This window comes from Oncorhynchus masou, unplaced genomic scaffold (assembly GCF_036934945.1).
Source record: "Oncorhynchus masou masou isolate Uvic2021 unplaced genomic scaffold, UVic_Omas_1.1 unplaced_scaffold_1825, whole genome shotgun sequence".
Taxonomy (NCBI): domain Eukaryota; kingdom Metazoa; phylum Chordata; class Actinopteri; order Salmoniformes; family Salmonidae; genus Oncorhynchus; species Oncorhynchus masou.
Genome location: NW_027008339.1, coordinates 102,750 through 109,283, shown reverse-complemented (window position 1 = coordinate 109,283; position 6,534 = coordinate 102,750). Strand labels below are relative to the sequence as shown.

At 42.4% G+C, this 6,534-nt stretch overlaps 1 pseudogene; it reads right to left on the bottom strand.

Moving 5' to 3' along the window:
• Nucleotides 1–5,354: 5,354 nt before the first annotated feature.
• LOC135532340 (beta-crystallin B1-like) overlaps nucleotides 5,355–6,534 on the bottom strand; it is a 5,048-nt pseudogene continuing 3,868 nt past the window's right edge.

Genomic DNA, 6,534 nt, shown 5'->3' with positions numbered 1-6,534 from the left:
CCACTGTATTCTAACTAGACTGTAGCTATATGAAGAACCCCTCCACTGTATTCTAACTAGACTGTAGCTATATGAAGACCCCCTCCACTGTATTCTAACTAGACTGTAGCTATATGAAGACCCCTCCACTGTATTCTAACTAGACTGTAGCTATATGAAGACCCCTCCACTGTATTCTAACTAGACTGTAGCTATATGAAGACCCCTCCACTGTATTCTAACTAGACTGTAGCTATATGAAGACTAACCCTGTAGCTATATGAAGACCCCCTCCACTGTATTCTAACTAGACTGTAGCTATATGAAGACCCCTCCACTGTATTCTAACTAGACTGACTGTATTATAACTAGCTATATGAAGACCCCTCCACTGTATTATAATTAGACTGTAGCTAGATGAAGAACCCCTCCACTATATTCTAACTAGACTGTAGCTATATGAAGACCCCTCCACTGTATTATAACTAGACTGTAGCTATATGAAGAACCCTCCACTGTATTATAACTAGACTGTAGCTAGATGAAGAACCCCTCCACTGTATTCTAACTAGACTGTAGCTATATGAAGAACCCCTCCACTGTATTATAACTAGACTGTAGCTATATGAAGAACCCCTCCACTGTATTCTAACTAGACTGTAGCTATATGAAGACCCCTCCACTGTATTCTAACTAGACTGTAGCTATATGAAGACCCCCACTCCTAGACTGTAGCTATATGAAGAACTAACTAGACTGTAGCTATATGAAGAACCCTCCACTGTATTATAACTAGACTGTAGCTATATGAAGAACCCCTCCACTGTATTCTAACAGACTGTAGCTAGATGATCCAACTAGACTGTAGCTATATGAAGAACCCTCCACTGTATTCTAACTAGACTGTAGCTATAAGACCCTGATTCTAACTAGAACCCCTCCACTGTATTCTAACTAGACTGTAGCTAGATGAAGATTCCAACTAGACTGTAGCTAGATGAAGAACCCCTCCACTGTATTCTAACTAGACTGTAGCTAGATGAAGAACCCTCCACTGTATTCTAACTAGACTGTAGCTATATGAAGAACCCCTCCACTGTATTCTAACTAGACTGTAGCTATATGAAGAACCCCTCCACTGTATTCTAACTAGACTGTAGCTATATGAAGAACCCTCCACTGTATTCTAACTAGACTGTAGCTATATGAAGAACCCCTCCACTGTATTCTAACTAGACTGTAGCTATATGAAGAACCCCTCCAATGTATTATAACTAGACTGTAGCTTGAGGAACCCCTCCACTGTACTAACTAGACTGTAGCTATATGAAGAACCCCTCCACTGTATTATAACTAGACTGTAGCTATATGAAGAAACCCTCCACCTCCAGACTGTAGCTTGAAGACCCCCTCCACTGTATTCTAACTAGACTGTAGCTATATGAAGAACCCCTCCACTGTATTATAACTAGACTGTAGCTAGATGAAGAAACCCTCCACTGTATTCTAACTAGACTGTAGCTATATGAAGAACCCCCACTCTAACCACTGTAGCTTATAACTAGACTGTAGCTAGAAGAAACCCTCCACTGTATTCTAACTAGACTGTAGCTATATGAAGAAACCCTCCAATGTATTATAACTAGACTGTAGCTATATGAAGAACCCCTCCACTGTATCTAACTAGACTGTAGCTATATGAAGAACCCCTCCACTGTATTATAACTAGACTGTAGCTAAGAACCCCTCCACTGTATTATAACTAGACTGTAGCTAGATGAAGAACCCCTCCACTGTATTCTAACTAGACTGTAGAAGACCCCCTACTGTATGAAGATGACCCCCTCCACTGTATTATAACTAGACTGTAGCTAGATGAAGAACCCTCCACTGTATTCTAACTAGACTGTAGCTAGATGAAGAACCCCTCCACTGTATTATAACTAACTGTAGCTAGATGAAGAAACCCTCCACTGTATTCTAACTAGACTGTAGCTATGAAGAACCCCTCCACTGTATTATAACTAGACTGTAGCTATATGAAGAACCCCTCCACTGTATTCTAACTAGACTGTAGCTATGTAGCTATATGAAGAACCCTCCACTGTATTCTAACTAGACTGTAGCTATATGAAGAACCCCTCCACTGTATTATAACTAGACTGTAGCTATATGAAGAAACCCTCCACTGTATTCTAACTAGACTGTAGCTATATGAAGAACCCTCCATTCTAACTATTCTAGCTAGACCCCTCCACTGTATTCTAACCTATGAAGAAGAACCCCTACACTGTATTCTAACTAGACTGTAGCTATATGAAGAACCCCTCCACTGTATTCTAACTAGACTGTAGCTATATGAAGAACCCTCCACTGTATTCTAACTAGACTGTAGCTATATGAAGAACCCCTCCACTGTATTCTAACTAGACTGTAGCTATATGAAGAACCCCTCCACTGTATTCTAACTAGACTGTAGCTATATGAAGAACCCATTCTAACTAGACTGTAGCTGTATTCTAACTAGACTGTAGCTATATGAAGAACCCCTCCACTGTATTATAACTAGACTGTAGCTATATGAAGAACCCTCCACTGTATTCTAACTAGACTGTAGCTATATGAAGAACCCTCCACTGTATTCTAACTAGACTGTAGCTATAATGAAGAACCCCTCCATGAAGACTGTAGCCTCTCCACTGTATTCTAACTAGACTATATGAAGAACCCCTGTATTCTAACTAGACTGTAGCTATGAAGAACCCCTCCACTGTATTCTAACTAGACTGTAGCTAGATGAAGAACCCTCCACTGTATTCTAACTAGACTGTAGCTATATGAAGAACCCCTCCACTGTATTCTAACCAGACTGTAGCTAGATGAAGACCCCTATTCTAACTAGACTGTAGCTATATGAAGAACCCCTCCACTGACTGTAGCTATATGAAGAACCCCTCCACTGTATTCTAACCAGACTGTAGCTAGATGAAGAAACCCTCCAATGTATTCTAACTAGACTGTAGCTATATGTAAGAACCCCTCCACTGTATTCTAACTAGACTGTAGCTATATGAAGAACCCCTCCAATGTATTATAACTAGACTGTAGCTAGATGATCCACTGAAACTAGAAACCCTCCAATGTATTATAACTAGACTGTAGCTAGATGAAGAACCCCTCCACTGTATTCTAACTAGACTGTAGCTATATGAAGAACCCCTCCACTGTATTCTAACTAGACTGTAGCTATATGAAGAACCCTCCACTCCACTGTATTATAACTAGACTGTAGCTATTTGAAGAACCCATCCACTGTATTCTAACTAGACTGTAGCTATATGAAGAACCCCTCCACTGTATTCTAACTAGACTGTAGCTATATGAAGAACCCCTCCACTGTATTCTAACTAGACCCCTCCACTGTATTCTAACTAGACTGTAGATATGAAGAACCCCTCCACTGTATTCTAACTAGACTGTAGCTAGATGAAGAACCCCTCCAATGTATTATAACTAGACTGTAGCTATATGAAGAACCCCTCCACTGTATTCTAACTAGACTGTAGCTATATGAAGAACCCCTCCAATGTATTCTAACTAGACTGTAGTTATATGAAGAACCCCTCCACTGTATTCTAACTAGACTGTAGCTATATGAAGAACCCCTCCAATGTATTATAACTAGACTGTAGCTATTTGAAGAACCCCTCCACTGTATTCTAACTAGACTGTAGCTATATGAAGAAACCCTCCAATGTATTCTAACTAGACTGTAGCTATATGAAGAACCCCTCCACTGTATTCTAACTAGACTGTAGCTATATGAAGAACCCCTCCACTGTATTCTAACCAGACTGTAGCTAGATGAAGAACCCCTCCACTGTATTCTAACTAGACTGTAGCTAGATGAAGAACCCCTCCACTGTATTCTAACTAGACTGTAGCTATATGAAGAACCCCTCCAATGTATTCTAACTAGACTGTAGCTATATGAAGAACCCCTCCACTGTATTCTAACTAGACTGTAGTTATATGAAGAACCCCTCCACTGTATTCTAACTAGACTGTAGCTATATGAAGAACCCCTCCACTGTATTCTAACTAGACTGTAGCTAGATGAAGAACCCCTCCATTCTGTATTATAACTAGACTGTAGCTATATGAAGAACCCCTCCACTGTATTCTAACTAGACTGTAGCTATATGAAGAACCCCTCCACTGTATTCTAACTAGACTGTAGCTATATGAAGAACCCCTCTCCACTGTATTCTAACTAGACTGTAGCTAGATAAAGAACCCTCCACTGTATTCTAACTAGACTGTAGCTAGATAAAGAACCCCTCAACTGCTATTGCGGCCATGATATCACACAATCAATGTATAAAAGGCTCATTATTTGTTCTGTCTAAAACCTGATGAAGTCCAAGACACGAAACATGTTGGTTTTGCTTTTAACCATTAAGAAGCTTTCTTATTAACTTCCACTGTCCTCTAAGAGTTGCTGGATCTCTTCTCTGTCACACAATCACCACCACAAGAGAAACATTTGATTAAATGAAGAATCCGAGGTGAAATCAGGTCAAGTTTAGTCTCTTTATTTGGGTTAGGATAGAAGAGGGTGCAGGGTCTGAGGACAAGCTTTTACAGTGACTGTGGCAGAGGTACGCAGCACATCTCCTTGAATCCTAGAAGTCTAGAACCCTAGATACCGTTCCCTCTTCTAGCCACGACAACAGACCCACACACACATCCGTACCCCCATAGATCAGAGTCAAAGGAGACACATTAGTCGTCTCGTTTTGGGCTGAATTTAGGTTTGAAGAGAAACAGGATAGTTGGATGAAAAATAATTTATGCGAGGGGGAAAAAGAGAGAGAGAGGGGAAGGGAGGGGTCTGAAAATAACAGAGATGGGGAGAGAGAGAGAGAAATAGAGAGAATATCTAGCTATCTACCTATCAACCCACCACCTCTGGTCTTTGTTGATCTGTGAGTTGTTGTCGTTGTTTATTTACGTCAATAGTCTTAGAATCCATTGCTGTTTCGTGGTGTTGACGTATCTGTCCAATCAGGGCGGCTGTACGCCACAATTCTTACATCTCTCAAACAAGTAGAGGGCGTCATCTCAAGAGGGGGGAAACAATGACCTCCCTCCATCCTCGCTCTCTCCCTCCCTCTAAAAAAAAAGATCTAACCACGGAGAGGATCACCGGGGGTGAGGGTCGGATGGAGGGATGGAGGGAGCTTTCTATCTTCCTATAGATAGGGTGCTTTCTTCCTGTCCCTTTTAGCCTTCCCCCCTCCTCCTCCTCCTCCTCTACTGTGCCCTTCCTCCGCCTCTCCTCCGCTCACTCTCTTTCTCGCCCTCTGGGACCCTCACTTGCTGGACAAGGTGTAGCAGCCGTGCTGGTGCCACTGCATGTCGCGGATACGCCTCACAGACTGGAACTGGGGGTGCCGGGCACCGAACTCGTTGAAGTGCCGGTACTCACCCTTCTCCAGGAGGTACTGGGAACCACGGTAACCAGGGAACTGGTAACCCACCCAGCTGGAAGAAAACAGCAGAGGAGAAGGGGGATGAGTGGAGGGATGGAGGGAGAGAGATGGGAGAGAGAGGAGAAGTTGGAAAGGGCTGAGTGAATGAGGGCTGGAATGGGGGAAGAGAGGGACATAGATGGGAGAAAGAGAGAGGAGGAAGAAGAGATGAACAGAGGCTGAGAAATAAAGACAGAGAGAGAGAATCAATAGTGTGAGATAGAGAGAGAGGGCAGGAGGGACACAGAGGTAGAGAAATTAACTAAGAAGAGTCAAGTAGAAAAGAAAGCGAGAACCGAGGGAGAGAACTGATGGAGACAGAGAGAAAAGATGCGAAGCCGCCAGCATCAGAGGAACAGGCAGGGAGCTGGGAGCTGGGAGCTGTGAGGGAGAGAGATGTCTTGTTAGATAGAGGTATTGATCTGTTTGTCACGTTTTGCCTGTTGTGCCACAGGTACCTGTCTGTCCGTTTGATGTTTCAACCAGAGGGGAACCTGTCTACTCACTGTGGGCCAAACACCTCTATGAAGGAACTGGACCGATCTCCTCTCTCACTGTGCAGATACACTGGAGAAACGAAGCTCACATGCACACAGATACATACACACACATGTACATGAACGAACACACACAAACAACCTGTGCTATATAAAACCCTTTGTTCTGATTCTGAAGAGGCTGTTTAAAACAGGAAAGACATGCTGACATCAGTCCTGCTGCCTTTCGGAAAGTGAATCACAGATCTTCAGGGACAAGTCCCAAATGGTGCCCTATTCCCTATTTACTACACTACTTTTGACCAGGGCCCATAGTGCAAATGAAGGGAATAGGGTGCCATTTGAGAGGCAGACTAGATTCTATTTGAAGTATGTAGACACAGGAAGTCAGAGGAAACAGAGAGCCTATATATTAAATTATCTTCTAAATGGAACCCCTCTGACAATTAAAACTATTGTGGAAACTTTCGTCATTCCAAACTATTTTAGGAACAGTTTCTGAATTCTATTATTTACATAGAAAC